Consider the following 15,706-nt stretch of genomic DNA (forward strand, 5'->3'; position numbering starts at 1 on the left):
CCCACCACCACGCTTCTCTATGGCTGGATGTTTAGGCTGAAGCCCCACCTTGGCTCCACCTCTCTCTCCCCAGACCCCACCCCTGAGAAAGCCCGCCAAGCAGTGGCCCTCCCCTGGAGCTGCCCTCCCATTCCAGACCCCACCCCCAGAAAGCCTGCCAAGGGTCAGCTCCTCCCCAGGAGCTGCTCAGGACCATGCCTGCAGGATATTTAAGACCTGGTTACCAGACCTGCCACGTGCTCTCCCTCCTACTTTCCCGAGAGTCACCCGGGAGTTGCTTCGCTCTGCTTAGTAAACCTGAACTTACTAATTCGGCTTAACTGGTTCATTGCTTCGGCGGAGGATAGACAATAACCAGGACTCCAATACTTTTCACTGGATAGTTAGTATTCCACTGCATCTATTCCCCATATGTATTGTCTCACCTTCGGTGGATACGTAGGTTGGTTCATACCTTGGCTTTTGTGAATAGTGAGTGGTACAGTAAGGTAATCCTTTGGTATCTTTTTTTTTTTTTTTTTTTTTTTTTGAGACAGGGTTTCTCTGTGTAGCTTTGCACCTTTCCTGGAACTCACTTGGTAGCCTAGGCTGGCCTTGAACTCACAAAGATCCGCCTGGCTCTGCCTCCCGAGTGCTGGGATTAAAGGCGTGCGCCACCACCGCCGGCTTCCTTTGGCATCTTAATTTCAGCTCTTTTGTGCATATACTCAGGCTTTCTGGATCACATAGTGGTTCTAGCTTTTAATGTTTTTGAGGGTGAAATGGAATGGAAAACAGAAAGTAATTCTGCTAAGACACGAAGCAAAATATGGGTGCCACTTCTCAGCACATCTGTCCTGGAGATGGAAGTCCTAGCTGAAGTGATTAAGGCCATCTAATTGAAAAGGAAGATGTTCAATTGTCCCTGTTTGCCCAGGATCTGATCTTACATAGAGAATACCCCAAAGATCCTGCCATAAAACCGTTAGAACTAAGAAATAATTTTGATAAAGTTGAAAACTACAAAATCAACATACACGATTCAGAAACATATCTGCACACTTCACTATCTGAAAAACAAATCAGAAAAAAAAAAAACCCTCATTTACATCTACCAAGACCCTTATCTAGGAAGAAATTTAACAAAAGAGAAAGAAGAGCCCTGCAGTAGAAATGGTAAAACAGTGATGAGACACTGAATAAGACTTGGATAAATGGAAAATAATTTGTATTAATGTATTGAAAGAATAAATATTGTCAAAGTGCACATACCACCCAAAGTAGTGCATAGATTCAATAATCTGTTAAAATATCAAAACAGGAAAAAAATCCTAAAATTTATATAGAACAGTAAATATCAAATCAATCTTGAGCAAAAAGCAAGATGGAGGCATTGTACTATCTCACTTCAAAATATACCACAAAACAAAAGTGGCCAGAACACTATAGTATTGGCCTAAAATGTAGTTAAGCAGACTGATGTCTCAGAAGAGAGCCTGGAATTAAATCCGCATCAGAGCTGGCTGGTTTTTGACAACAGGGTCATGAACACACATGGAAGAAAGACCCTTCAGTAAGAGGAGCTGGGGAAACTGGGTAGCCACGTGAAGTAAAAATTGTACTCTGTCTCTCAGCATACACTGCAAAACATCAACTAAAAGAAAATTCAAGTCTTGAAAATAAGATCTGGAGATCTGAAAATACTAGAAGAAAACACAGGAGCAATGAGGCGTGACATTGGACTGGACAAGACGTTTTTGAATCTGACCTTAAAAACACTAGTTACAAAAGCAAAAATACACAAGCAGGATTTGGTCCAACTAACTAGTTTCTTCCCAGCCAAGGCAACAAATGGCGGAATGAAGGAAAAACACACAGATAGGAAGGGATTGTTCATTAGCTGTTGTCTTAGCTACTGTCCTGTTGCTGTGAGGAGACACCATGACCAAGGCAACTTTTAGTTTCAGAGGGTTACTCCATGATCATCATGATGGGAAGCATGATGGCAGCAGGTAGGCAGGCATGGTGCTGGAGCAGTAGCTGAGAGCTCCCATCTGATCTGCATGTTGCAGGGGGCGGGGTGGGAACAGGGTGGGGGAGAATGGACTTTTGAAACCTCCACTAATGACGCTCCTACTCCAAGGCCACACCTGTCACTCCTTCCTAAACAGTCCACCAATGGGGAACCAGACATCCAAGTACCTATCCATACGGGAGTCGTTCAAACCACCATAGGTCTACACTGACAGAGGATGCTGTCCTAAGCATAAAAGGAACTCGAGTCACTTACAACAGAAAGGCAAATAGCCCAACTTTTTAAAGTGGGTGTGATAGTTTGAATGGAAATGGTCCAATTGGCTCATATGGAGTGGCACTATTTCGAGGCATGGCCTTGTTAGAGGAAGTGTGCCACTGGGGGGTGGACTTCGAGGTTTCCAATGCTCAAGACAGGTCCAGCGTCTCTTTCTCTTCCTGCTGCCTGTTGATTCAGATGCAGAACTCTCAGCTACCTCTCCTGCATCAAGTTTGCCTGTGTGTGGTCATGTTTCCCACCATGATGATAATAGACTAAACCTCTGAACTACAAACCAGCCCCAGTTAAATGTTTTCCCTTGTAAGAGTTGCTGTGGTCATGGTGTCTCTTCATAGCAATAAAACCCTAACTAAGACAGTGGGCAGAGGACCTAAGTAGACAGTTCTCAGAAGAAGACATACAAATGGCCAACAGATGTATGAAAAAGTGTTCAAAGTCACTAATTGCCAGCAAAGTGCAAATCAGAACTCCAGCCAGAGACCACTGCACCCCGGTTAGTATGGTCATTAGAAAGAGACAAATGTGTAAGAGAGCACGAAGAAAATGAACTTTTACTCATGGATGGTGAGGGTAAATCCATACAGCCATTATGGAAAAACTGTAGAGTTCCTCAAAAGACTATATCCATACAAGTTGTATGCAAATGTTTATGGCAGTATGCATCATCACTGTGAAGGGCAGAAATAGCCGAAATGACTATCAACTGACTAATAGATAAAGAGTGATACACCTATATAGTAGAATATTATTCAGCCTTGAAAAGTTAAGTGTTGATATACTCTATATCATGAGAGATCCTTGAACACAGTTTGCCAGGTGCAGGAAGCCATTCACAAAGGGCCACACATTATAGATCACATTCAGATGAGACAGCCATAGAGACCGAAAGTAGGTGAGTGTTGCTGGAGTTTTCCTGCCTGGCCCACAGTCAGGACAAATCTCTCTCACCTGCCAGTCCCACAGCCACTCAGACCCGACCAAGTAAACACAGACACTTATATTGCTTACAAACTGTATGGCCATGGCAGGCTTCTTTCTAACTGTTCTTACAGGTTAAATTAATCCATTTCTATTAATCTATATCTTGCCATGTGGCTCGTGGCTTACCGGCATCTTCATATGCTGTTTGTCATCGTGGCGGCTGGCAGTGTCTCTCAGACTCAGCCTTCCACTTCCCAGCTTTATTCTCCTCCTTGTCCCGCCTACACTTCCTGCCTAGCCAATGGCCAATCAGTGTTTTATTTATTGACTAATCAGCAACACATGTGACATACAGAACATCCCACAGCACTTCCCTTTTTTTTTTTTCAAAAAGGAAGGTTTTAACCATAACAAAGTAAAATTACATATAATTTGGGAATGAGGCCTCTGCAAGTGGCACATTAAGCTGCATGGTAGATTTAGCCTTTGCTGGTACAAAGCAAAGAGGTTTCTGGGTTACACGCTGCTTAGATAAAAGCATAGACCCACAATAGCTCCCAGAGCTGGTAGTAAAGTACCAGGCCATGTTGGGAAGCTGAGGTGGGTGGAGCCAGCAGCCACAGCTGCTGCAATTTAAGGCAATAGATTCACAATAAGACAGATTCAGATGTAATAGTTTACAATGTGTGTAAAAGATACGTAGGCTTGAAAGAGACAAAAAAGGTGATATATAGAGTTATAGAAACAAATACATAGTTTTAAAAAATAAAGTCTTTAAAGAGACAGTAAAGGTAGTATAAAAAATAAACCACGTAAAAATGGATATTACACAGAGAATCTGGATTGTGTTGCCTTTGGGATTTTTAACTGCAGAAAAACATTTGATTGTAAAAGCTGTTAATTTATGCCAAAATGTATATTTTAAAGATATCTTGACTTCAAAATTTAGATGTAAGGATATGTTACTTTGGAAAAGAATCTCTGCTTTTGTTTCCACAGAAAGCCAGAGGCTATGGATTTGTTCCAGATTAAGATACATCCAGTTTGACCAGCCAAGACCCCCTGAAAGGTCTCTGATGACACCATGGCCCAGATGATCCAACATCCAGAATGGTTTGAAGGCAACTGGCTCAGACAATACAGCCTCATGGACTATTCCATAATCCTAAAATTTTCTTTGTATCCCCATAAGATACAGCACCCCCCTCCAGCAGGAAGTAGTAAGAGATGCTACGCCCAAATTCCCAAATTATATGTAATTTTACTTTGTTATGGTTAAAACCTTCCTTTTTGGAAAAAAAAAAAAAAGGAAGTGCTGTGGGATGTTCTGTATGTCACATGTGTTGCTGATTAGTCAATAAATAAAACACTGATTGGCCATTGGCTAGGCAGGAAGTGTAGGTGGGACAAGGAGGAGAATAAAGCTGGGAAGTGGAAGGCTGAGTCTGAGAGACACTGCCAGCCGCCACGATGACAAACAGCATATGAAGATGCCGGTAAGCCACGAGCCACGTGGCAAGGTATAGATTAATAGAAATGGATTAATTTAACCTGTAAGAACAGTTAGAAAGAAGCCTGCCATGGCCATACAGTTTGTAAGCAATATAAGTGTCGGGTCTGAGTGGCTGTGGGACTGGCAGGTGAGAGAGATTTGTCCTGACTGTGGGCCAGGCAGGAAAACTCCAGCAACAGGTGAGTGTTCTGCAACAGCCATGGAATTGTCCTTTCTAAATAGGTGGATTGTATAAAACCTCAATAGGTTGTCACTTATAAAAAAAAAAAAAGATGCCAATAAAAGTTTAGAACACTGATGAACAGTTGTAAAAAAAAAATCCATTTAAATCCTCAAACTATCCTCCTGAATAAGTTCTGAAGGAACTAAAGCATGAAAGAGTTTCTTCAAAGCACAGAATATTTTTAAGAAAGAATCTAGTGGTTCCAAGTCTTGTGGCACAAGGTACAGAGAGCAGACTGTGGCATTGAGGGTGCGGGTGGGAGCCAGGGATGCCACCCCTCAACTCTGCCTGACCTCTCCTTGCATAAGCCCACTGTGAGGTTTCTAGAAATTTGCAGGCATCCAGTTGTTAACTGTGCTGGAATACTGGTGAGATGCTTCAACCAGACTTCGCAGGGAAAGACTCCCTTCCCTTCTTCTTCTGTGCCCGTGATCTTCACCATCTTTCTGTCCTGCCATCTTGGGACCCTCTAGGAGAAAGGTTTTTGAATGCCCTCTTTGGTGATTGAATGAGGCACCTCCTCCTCTGGAAATGGCATCCTCACAGCAGGAAAAGTTGAGCAGAGGCATTTACCAAAAATGGCAGCGTTAGTTTGAGCTGTGTGGGTCAACAGCTTCTCTCTGGTTTTAATTAGCCATCCTGGCCTGTCATGTGTTGAGGCCATTTTGGGTTGAATTTTTGAAAACTCTTCAGCCAAGGATAAAAGAATGCTGAGCCTTTAGGTCTTTGGAGCTCGTGAGGGAAATCCTTAGGTTCTTCCTGTGTGACTAGGTTTCAGGGTGAAGGCATGCCTGCAGTTCTCATATGCTCCGGGGTGTTTTTCACATTAAAGCAAATGTGAATGAGCTTAGCCTACTTCTCATGGTGCTCACATTAAATGTGCAGATTGCTGGACACACAGGTGTAACCAGACCCAATTCCAAAGGAATTCAGGATTGCTGTTCCCAGTGTCTCCTCCCCACCCTAAAGGATAACGACTGCCTCCAGCAAGGATGTCTCTGTGTTGGGGAATTTATGTGAAGTGCTCATGAGATTTGGCTGTATTTCCATGAATTGCCTGATTGTACTTGGTTCTCAGTCTCTGGCAGTGGCTCTCACCTGGATGCTCTCAAAGCACCCCGAAGAGTTAACACGTGAGTTTTGACTCAATGATACTTGTCTGGAGCCCCAGAGTACGCAGAGTTAACATGTGAGTTTTGACTCAGGGGTACTGGTCTGGAGCCCCAGAGTACGCAGAGTCAACTCGTGAGTTTTGACTCAGGGGTACTGGTCTGGAGGCCCAGAGTTTGCACGTCTGAGAAGTCCTCAGGGGGTGGATCTTCCTTGAATCTCTCTCTGTCTGTCCTTGTCACCACTGTCCCTCCTTCAGGGGCAGCATGTGACAGTAAGGAAGAGAGGGAGGTCTCAAAGATCTTTAAAAATTAGTATATGAAACAACAACCAAAAACAGCTGGCAAAGAGGAAGCCTGGAAAACCTAAACAGATGCCCACTAAATCCAGCCCCTAGCACTGGCACAGAGGCACTCTCATGCCAGGGTGGCCGGCGGGTCATTACAGGACAGTGTGCACCCCTGGTGGAGATTCATCATGCTCTAGTTTATTTCTGTTGCTGTGATACTTAAAGCAAGGTGGAGGAAGAAGGGTTCATGTGACTTGCAATGCCAGGTCACAGTCGAGGCAGAAACTTCAAGGCAGGCCCCCTTGTTATTCCATACTGCATCACCTCCGACCAAGGAACTCCCTTTACGGCCAGCGAAGAACAGCAGGAACCATGGGAGGTGCCGCTTGCTAGCTGGCTTGTGAGCTAATTTTCTTACCTGCCTATGGAATGATGCCACCCACAGTGGGCTGAGCCCTGCTACATTAAATAACAATCAAGCCAGTCCCTCACAGACATGCTTACAGGCCCATCTGATCCAGGCGATTTCTCAGCGGAAGCTCGCTTTCCGGATAACTCGAGGTTGTATCAGGCTGACAGTTAAAGCTCACCAGGACAGATGCTGAAGAAACATGATGTGTAAAGTTGTATGTAGAACTACACCAAACAGAGCATGCTTGGAGAAGCTCATGCTATACAGATGAAAGAAAAGAGCTGGGCTTGTGAGAAATATAAGATACCTTTCCCCCACATCCTTTGTGCATTAGGACCAGTTGAATTATTTAGTTTTGTGCTCTGCCAGCTTCCTCCCTTGAAAGGTATCTTTTTCAAAACAAAATAAAAAATAAAAATTGTATCTGATTCTGTCACAGCTGTGTTTCTCTGATCTTTTTTTTATTCAAGGACCCCAAAACCTGGAGTCCTACTGGAGGTGACCTCCAGACCCTGATATTAACCAAGTGGCATCTCTGGACCAGGTGGAGACCAGACCAGCATCCTGCTGTGACAGCAGCCTTTGCACTTGGATTAGGAGAGCTTAATTTCCCTGTGCCTGTTATCACATGGGGCATGGGGCCTCGGGGCTTATCTCTAGTCTCCCGGCCAGATCCCCTCCGTGCTAACCTTCAGGCATTACACTAGCCTGCCCTTGGGGACCTGGCAGGCCGCCTCATCCCTGTGCACATGCGCGGGCCAGTACGCAGGCTGTACTTTGGCCTTCTCAGGGTTCTGACAATATCGTGCACTATGTTGCTACTTGGTTTCTGTGCACATGTGCTCGTCCCCTCATAAAAGGCGGGGCCCCGGCCGTCTTCCCTCTCTTTTTCTCTCCTTAGCTCTTGTTTCCAGAGGCCCCGTGTCTCTGCCTTCGCCCCCACTCTTCCAACAAACTCTCCGAGTGAGCCTTGCTGCATGGTGTGCTGTTTGCTCTCGCCCGCCGTTTTGAAACTATAACACTCTGGAGTGTGCAGACCTATGGTAGAGATTTCTTCAAACCTGTGGTAGAGATTTCCAGGTATAATTTGGTCAGATCGTGGCCAGAAGGCTACAGGGTCCTGTCACACACAGCAAAAATTGACCCTTTCCTCCCCCTACCCGTGATACTGTCACCAACTTGGAAGAGAGTGGCAACGTGGTCAGAAGGTGGTAGCCAAGACAGACCCTTCTGGTGAGGAAGCACTGAGACTCAGACCCATGATCTTCCCACACACCCTACTGGGGAAAGTCGAGGCTGGCTGGCTGCTGAACTGTCCACTGAAGTCCCTTGCTTCTCACTCCCACCTGGGACTGGAGATGGGCCGGGACCATCACAGGTTCTCACTCTGAGATGCTCAGTAACCTAAGATCATACAGCTGGGAAGAGGGTAGGCAGAATTAGAATCCAGGTCCCAGGACACAGGAGTGACTGCCAGCCACACAGGAGAGGGAGGGGGCTCCACCAGCTGAGGAAGCCTAGCTGCCCTTACCAAAGAGCAAAGGCTTAGGACAAGACTACCAGGCTCCTGAGCATCCTCTGCTTAGCGACCCTCTCTCCATACTGTGCAGCCCTCCACATGGAAGCCCTGGGCAGTCCAGGGGACAGGAGCACAAGGCAGGTGCAGGTGTCCCCTCCCTCCCGTGTTTAATGAGTGCTGGGTGAAGCAGGTTGTCTCCTGCTAGTCCTTCTGTAGCCCGGTGGGTGTGGGATGAGTGGGCTCATCTTCCTCTGACACCTGATTCCCCTGAGATTGGGGGAGGGGAGAAATGTGATTCCCCTCAACTTGCCCCGGGAGGTCTTGGGGACAGGTCTCCACGGGTGATAAACACCCATGAGGTATCACGAGGGTGACGCTGAACCACGATGTGAGGTTCAGCATGGGTCCCTTCTGAGTACCAGTGTCCCCTAAAGAGACTGGCCTGTTCTCTTTCAGCCCCCAGCAGAAAGGGATTTCCTGGTCTCCCCATTGTCCCAAATATGAACATGTCCTCCCCTGGCCTCTTTTCCTTCTGGAAGCTTCTGTCTGGGCAGTGATGGCCAAAGATCAAGAGAGGTTATGGTGCCTCTTTCATTGAATGGACAAGGCTTAAGTAAACCTCCCAGGCTACTCCTTCATATTCCCAGCGAAACAAATGGTTCACTTACATAAATTACTTTCATTTCTCGGTGTGGAAAGAGTCAAAGATTGTGAAATATATATATATATATATATATATATATATATATATATATATATATATATATATATAATGTGCAAAGGTTGCTTGAAAACAGATAGAGGGATTAAAGAATTTCCATTTGTACCCGAGTGAAATGTGTTCTCTGTCTCAGCACTGGCTGATGGCTGGACTGAGAGACAGTCCCCTGTGGACGTGCTGGAGACAGCAGCTCCTCTCAGCTGGAGGCAGAAGGGAAGGAAAGACCTCAGCCTTCTCTCCAGCTTTGTTTCTTTGGCTTTATCTTTGTTAATTTTGAGATAAGGTCTTACGCCATAGCCCAAGGTTGTTTAGAACTCACTGCATAGCCCACACTACCTCAGATTCCTGGCAGTCTTCCCACATGCTGAGAATAAAAGCATGAGCCAACATTCCCAACAACCCGTTTCCTTAAAGCAAAGCTGTAGGGTTAGCTGGATGACACCGCACACGCCTTTAATCCCAGCACTCAAGGGACAGAGGCAGGTGGATTTCTGTGAGTTTGAGGCCAGCCTGATCTACAGAGTGAGTTCCAGGCCAGCTACAGCTGTACAGTGAGACCCTTTCCCCCCCTCCCCCCCAAAAAAGCTATGGGGAAGCAGTGTTTGCTCACCCTTAGACAGGGTGTGAGCCATGGGAGGAGTGATCTGGGTACAAGGATCAGGCCTAAGAGCCAGCCACCTCAGGCCACAGCCCTTGGCAGTGACACACACACTGGAGGGCCAGGTTTTCTGTCCCTGCCAAAGAGAGGAGAGCTGAGCCAGGCTTGTAAAGTGCAGAGAATACAGACCCTGAGAGTGGATGGTGGCCTTCCTGTGGCCCGACAGGGAAGTGTTCAGGGTCCGCCCCCCTCTGCTGAGTCTGTGGCATTCTGAGACTGGCCCTTAGCTTGTGTTGAGTATTGTGCCTCACCCTTTGGTGCACATTCCATAGGATTCACAGAGGCCTGACAATATCAGGGTCAATATTGGTGTCAGTCTGCCGGGACAGCCACAGCAACGTTTGTGTAGGACCTGGTGGTCTAACAGAAAGTTATAGTGTCCCAGCTCTGAAGGCTCAAAGTGTGAGGTCGGGAGGCCAGCATGGTGGGGCTCTGGCAAGCGCCTATCCCTGGCTTGCAGACAGTGCTTTCCCTCTGTGTCCTCTCAAGGCCTTCTCTCGGTGTGTGCGTGGTGGGGGTGGGGCTTGTTCCTTCCTTCTTAGAGGGTTGTTCTCAGCCTGGGCACCTCTACCATCCTCACCTCATCTCACGCTAAATACCCGCTAGACCGCCATCTCCACGACCGCCCCACTCAGGGGTTGGCCTTCAGCAAGGGAGTTTTGAGGAGACAAATGTTGAGACTGTAACCATGAGAAAGGAATGAAAGTTAATGATTGACATTCAGGAATGTGAAAAGAAAAGGAAAACCCACCATGACAGCAACTCGGGAGAGCTTTTCAAAGCAGTCAGACTGGAGACTGTCCTTAAGCAGGGCCTCACAGAACCTCAGCTCTGGTCCCCGGCACCTGTGACCCAGCACCTGGCACGTCTACACTAGAGAAACACCCTGTGCCCCCAGGCTCGACATGAAAACCCAGAGCTTGTGGACTCTGGATCCGTGGGCACGTCCGTTCTGCTGACGCCTCCTCATCTAAGTCTTGTATTGGTCATGCAAACACTCTTCTGTCTCAGAACCCAAACTCCATTTTCCCTGCCGTTCTCTGGGAGGTCTTGCATCCGTGTCTCTGAATTGTCGCTCCTACTACTTTTTAGTAAAGTATGTATACCTCCAAGGTCAGCACCTGAATTACAATTTCTACAGCCACAAATAAACTCTCTTTCCAATGTTGGGAGTTGTTTTAGTCAGAATTCTCTAGAGAAACAGAACCAAGGGGATTCATTCATGTGTGTGTGTGTGTGTGTGTGTGTGTGTGTATTATAAGTATGCATATGAACATATATAATCAGAATTCATTAAGTGAGCTTTAAATAGTACAACAGCTTTAAAATGGTAATGATGGCCAAATCACACCTGAGATGCCGAGAACCCCGGGCTCGGTCCTTGAAGCTGTGTGCCTCCATCCATCAGAGTAATTCCAGAATAGCTGTCTCTCACTGTTGGGGGTGACGATCGATCGCTAGTCACCCAGGCCACCAGGTGAGGTGCCTCAGTCCCCCCAGTCTGGCAGACTTCCTTTCTCCAGCGAGTCCTCTTCGCTCCAGCAGTGATCACGCCAAACCTCTCTGAGGACTCCAGCCTCTCCCTGTCCCTGCTGGTCACGTCTCAAAGGCCCCTAAGAAACCCAGAAACTGGAGGGGGAGGGGTGTCCAGCCTCTCCTTTCTGGATCCTGTCCCATCCCTACTTCTTCCTCTTCCCCCTCCCAGCATTTTTGCCTCAATTCCTGGGAGGATCTTCTGTTCTGACCCCTGTCTACACGCCTCTTCTCTTTTTCCTGGAATCATCACATCTGTGCATTCCTTTGAACATGCTCCTCTCTCTCCGGATCCTGCACCCTCCGGCCCTGTCCAGCCCTGACCAGTCCTGTCCAGCTTGTCAGCCTTCACTGAGGGCTGTTCTGAGCGAGCAGTACTCCTCAGGCATAGGGACAGCCCTCCAGGCACTGGGACCTTTTCTTCCAGATGCCATGAAAAAAGCTCCTTGGGGCTAATAGCCAGCAAAACAGTGTATGCGGGGGACCCAGAAAATGTCTACACCAAGACCTTCACAATAAAACACATGACAGTTTGGATGTGGGTGCACTTGTGAGCCCATGTGTGCATGTATGTGTGTGTATCGGCCAGAGACAACCTCAGGTCTTGTTCCCCAGGCCCCTTTACCCTGACTTTTGAGACAGGGTCTCTCACTGGTCTGGAACTCACTAAGTGGCTAAGACGGCTGACTAGCAAGCCTCCTATATCTCTGCTTCCACAGGGCTGGGATCACAAGCCATGACATACATCTAGCTTTTTTTTACACGGGTTCTGGAGATTACACTCGGTTTCTTATGCTTGTACAACAAGCACTTTACCGATTGTCTCTGAGCTCTCCCCTTCCTATCATATTTTTTTTCTGGTTTTTGTTGTTGTTTTGCTTGGTTTGTTTGAGATAGGGTCTTGCTATGTAGTCCTGCCTGTCCTGGAACTTGTTACATAGCCCAGGCTAACCTTCAACTTGTAGGAGTCTCTCTGCCTTTGCCTCTGCCTCCCAAGTTCTGGAATTACAGGTTCACGTCTCCATACTGACAGCTTTAAAAATGCTGGGTTGTGAGGAGTCAGTTCCCACCTGTGACTGCCTGGGGTGCTACCAACATGATACCCAGCCCCCAAACCTGGACGATGCTCCTTGCTCAGCCCTACCTTGCAGTACCACCTGCTCCTGGCACAGGCTGCTGCTGTCCTGCCCCTTCCGTGGTGTCTCTCTAACCCAGAGGTTTTCCTTCAAACCTCCACTTTCCCTGCTCACACAAGTGTATTGAGTATCTCCTAAGCAGACAGGGTCCATGGGGAAGTGACGCAGGCTCAGATCTGCACCAGGCCCAGGACACATCACCAAGACAGCACTGGCCAGCCAAAGATTGTTTCCATGCACACAGGCCTCTGCCCCACAGATACAGGGCTGGACAATGTGTGACGCCAGGTCCTATCCTTGATCCATCGTCCACTCAGGGGTGTGGAAAGGGCACCTCCAGCTTTTGTCATTTAAATATGAGGAAGCAGAGACCGCACCAGCCTACCCACTCAAGATCAGGTATAGCTTTTTCTCAGGGGTCCCAAGCATCTGCCTGGTTGCAGACTCCCTCCCCCTTTCCTCTCTATTGGCAGAGTGGGGATGCATACACCATCTCTTTGCCAAGACAGACATTACTACTCCATCATTACTAGCTCTTTCCTTTAAACTTAGATGGGACCTTGTTGTCCTAAACAGATCCTCTGAGTTTCAGCATGGATCAGAGCCACCATGTGACAGATCCCATTTGCCATTCTGGAAGCCTGGCCAGGAAGCTGATGAGCATTCATGCTGCTGGAGCCTTGTGCTCAGCTTCCTCATCCTCCCCCAAGGATGATGAATCCACCAGCCTGGCCCAAAACATTAACCCTCTTGTAGTGGGTAGCCATTCCAGCTTTGACCTGGAAGTACCACCCCCTTTGAGGCTTCAGTAACTGTCACACCTACAAGGCGGAGCCGAGAGAGGACCCCTGAAGACCCGAGATCCGCATGCACCAGCTCTCTTGGTTCCTGGACCCTGGACACTGGAGGTAGACTGAGCAGAGTTCTCCAGAGAACACCGCTGGACTGCGCTACACCTTTCCCAGACCCTGTTACCTGTCCCTTCACTTGTAAGTTACCCCACAAAATAAACCTCCCTTTTTTTTTTGGTTTTTCAAGACAGGGTTTCTCTGTGTAGCTTTGCGCCTTTCCTGGGACTCACTTGGTAGCCCAGGCTGGCCTCGAACTCACAGAGATCCGCCTGGCTCTGCCTCCCGAGTGCTGGGATTAAAGGCGTGCGCCACCACCGCCCGGCTATAAACCTCCCTTTTAACTACGTGGAGTGGCCTTAACATTTAAACCAATACCCTCTTTCTTCAATTCCCCCAGCCTTACTCTCCGATTGGCCCTGGGACTCCTAATGTCCTGCTTTTGCTGTCATGGCAACTCCTCTGGTGTCTCTCTCATGCGGGACAGAGTGAGTGGGAAGTATCCATGGGGCTGTCCCACACTCAAAAGCATGGCTCTATAGCTCCAGCAGGAAGAAGCCACATCCCAAGCCCACTCTTCTGGGTACTCATCTGGAAGGTGAGGGCCTCTTGACTTCATATCTGTCCCCTCTGGCTTGCTGTGTTTGTGAGCTTTCTGTAGTGACTAAACCAAAGAGATCCACATTCCCAGGCCTCCCAGTGTCTGGAACTGTAGTAGAGACACTTCAGGTAGGTTCCAAGGCAGGAGAGGTAGGTCTCAGGTATAAGCTTTGGGTGGTAGAGAGTTTCAGCAAAAATAGCAGGTATAACTGACCCAGCATGTATCAACCAAAGTTGAAAACAGCTGTCCATACAAGCATGGGTCCTGTGGGGTATATGATGCAAACAATCTTCACTACAGCTCGCTTTTGGCTTTAGTGATATGGTTTTTAACCAAGCTGAAGTATTTCAAAGAGTTGTCCATTCTTTCTAAACATGTATTTAGAAGATAGATTTAAGAAAGTTCTAGTTTCTCCTACTTTAGTCTTAATAATGCCTACCCAACCCCAAAGATGTACACATCCCAAGAGCCAGGACCAGTGACTGTGTGAGTTTACATGGCAAAGGCACTCTGTGAATGTGACAAAGCTGAAGACCTGGAGACAGGGAGGGGATGCCGGGCCTAGTGTAATCGCAGAACCTTGGGGAGGGGTGAAGGAGTAAGAAGAAACGCTGGGGCGCTCTGCTTCCATCACTGAAGATGCGGAAAGGCCAGAATCGGAGTCCCTTGAAGGACCATCTCTGTAGAGGACTTGGTTTGAGCCCAGAGAAACCCACTTTGAGCCTTTGTCTTCAGAGTGGTGAGGTGACACCTTTGTGTTATTCAAAGCCACTGATTTGTGGCCATTTTTTGCAGCAATGACAGAAAGTTAATACGCTTATCCTCCTGATAGAACGTGACATCCATGAGGTTTATCACCATCTATCTCCCCCAAATCCCTTCCAGCTGGCATTTACCAAACCTTTTTGTTTTTAATTTTTAGGGAAAAAATGTCTTCATTTATCAGCAGACATTCATCACTGGAAGGAAGCAATTATTGGCTCCAATGTACTGACCCACAAGCAGGAGTTGGGGATCCATGGGCCCCCAGTGAGCTAAACTCACGTGCTTGAGGCATCTTAGTGTACTCTTCAAAGACAGCCAGTTCTCCTTAAATATTTTGTTAGATTTACTTATTTACACACACACACACACACACACACACACACACACACACACACACATACACACACCCCAGCAACAGAGGACTCCAGCTTGCATTGAGATGCACACACACCCCTTTCTGAACAGTGGAGTAAGTTTCTCTCCCCCTCAACAGCTATCAAACTTAGATTCTATTCAACCATGCTCCAGAATGTCTCGGTACGAGGCTTGGGAGTACATTCTGGCTTAGACTAGTTTGTAGGTACATGCACAGCAAGGCAAACTTTGTCCTCTGAGTGAACTTTTAGGGAAAATCCTCTATTTATCCTCTTATACTTATGCATAATTGGGCATGTATATGATTAAAATCAGAGGCATTATGGAAAAAAACTTACATAATTCAATCCTGTCAATCAAAACCGAGAAATATCTGTGCTACACATCTTAGCAGCCAGCTCCTCCCTCTCTTGAACTTCATAAAAGGAAGCCCTAAACACTAACTGGGGCTTTTGAGTATTCTTTCACTTGTGTGGGCCACTGTCGTTCTTAACAATGTATTCAACCTGTACTATTTTTCTGTTTTGTACAAATTTTCCTTGTTACTTTTGAAATCTTGTGTGCTTTTAATTTATTCTTTAGAAATACATCAAAACTTTGGAAGCACTGGGCCCAGATCCCAACCCCAATAGCAGCCCACGTAATATAGTTCTGTAACACATCTTGCTCTCTTCACTCATTTTCACAGAAAGGAACACGAACACTAAAAGGTGTTAAGGGACTTGCTCAAGGCCACCCAGGAGTTAAATGGGGCTGATGTTCAAATCAGGGCTGCCTGGCCGAGGCAAA

Source organism: Peromyscus eremicus, chromosome 13 (assembly GCF_949786415.1).
Source record: "Peromyscus eremicus chromosome 13, PerEre_H2_v1, whole genome shotgun sequence".
Taxonomy (NCBI): Eukaryota; Metazoa; Chordata; class Mammalia; order Rodentia; family Cricetidae; genus Peromyscus; species Peromyscus eremicus.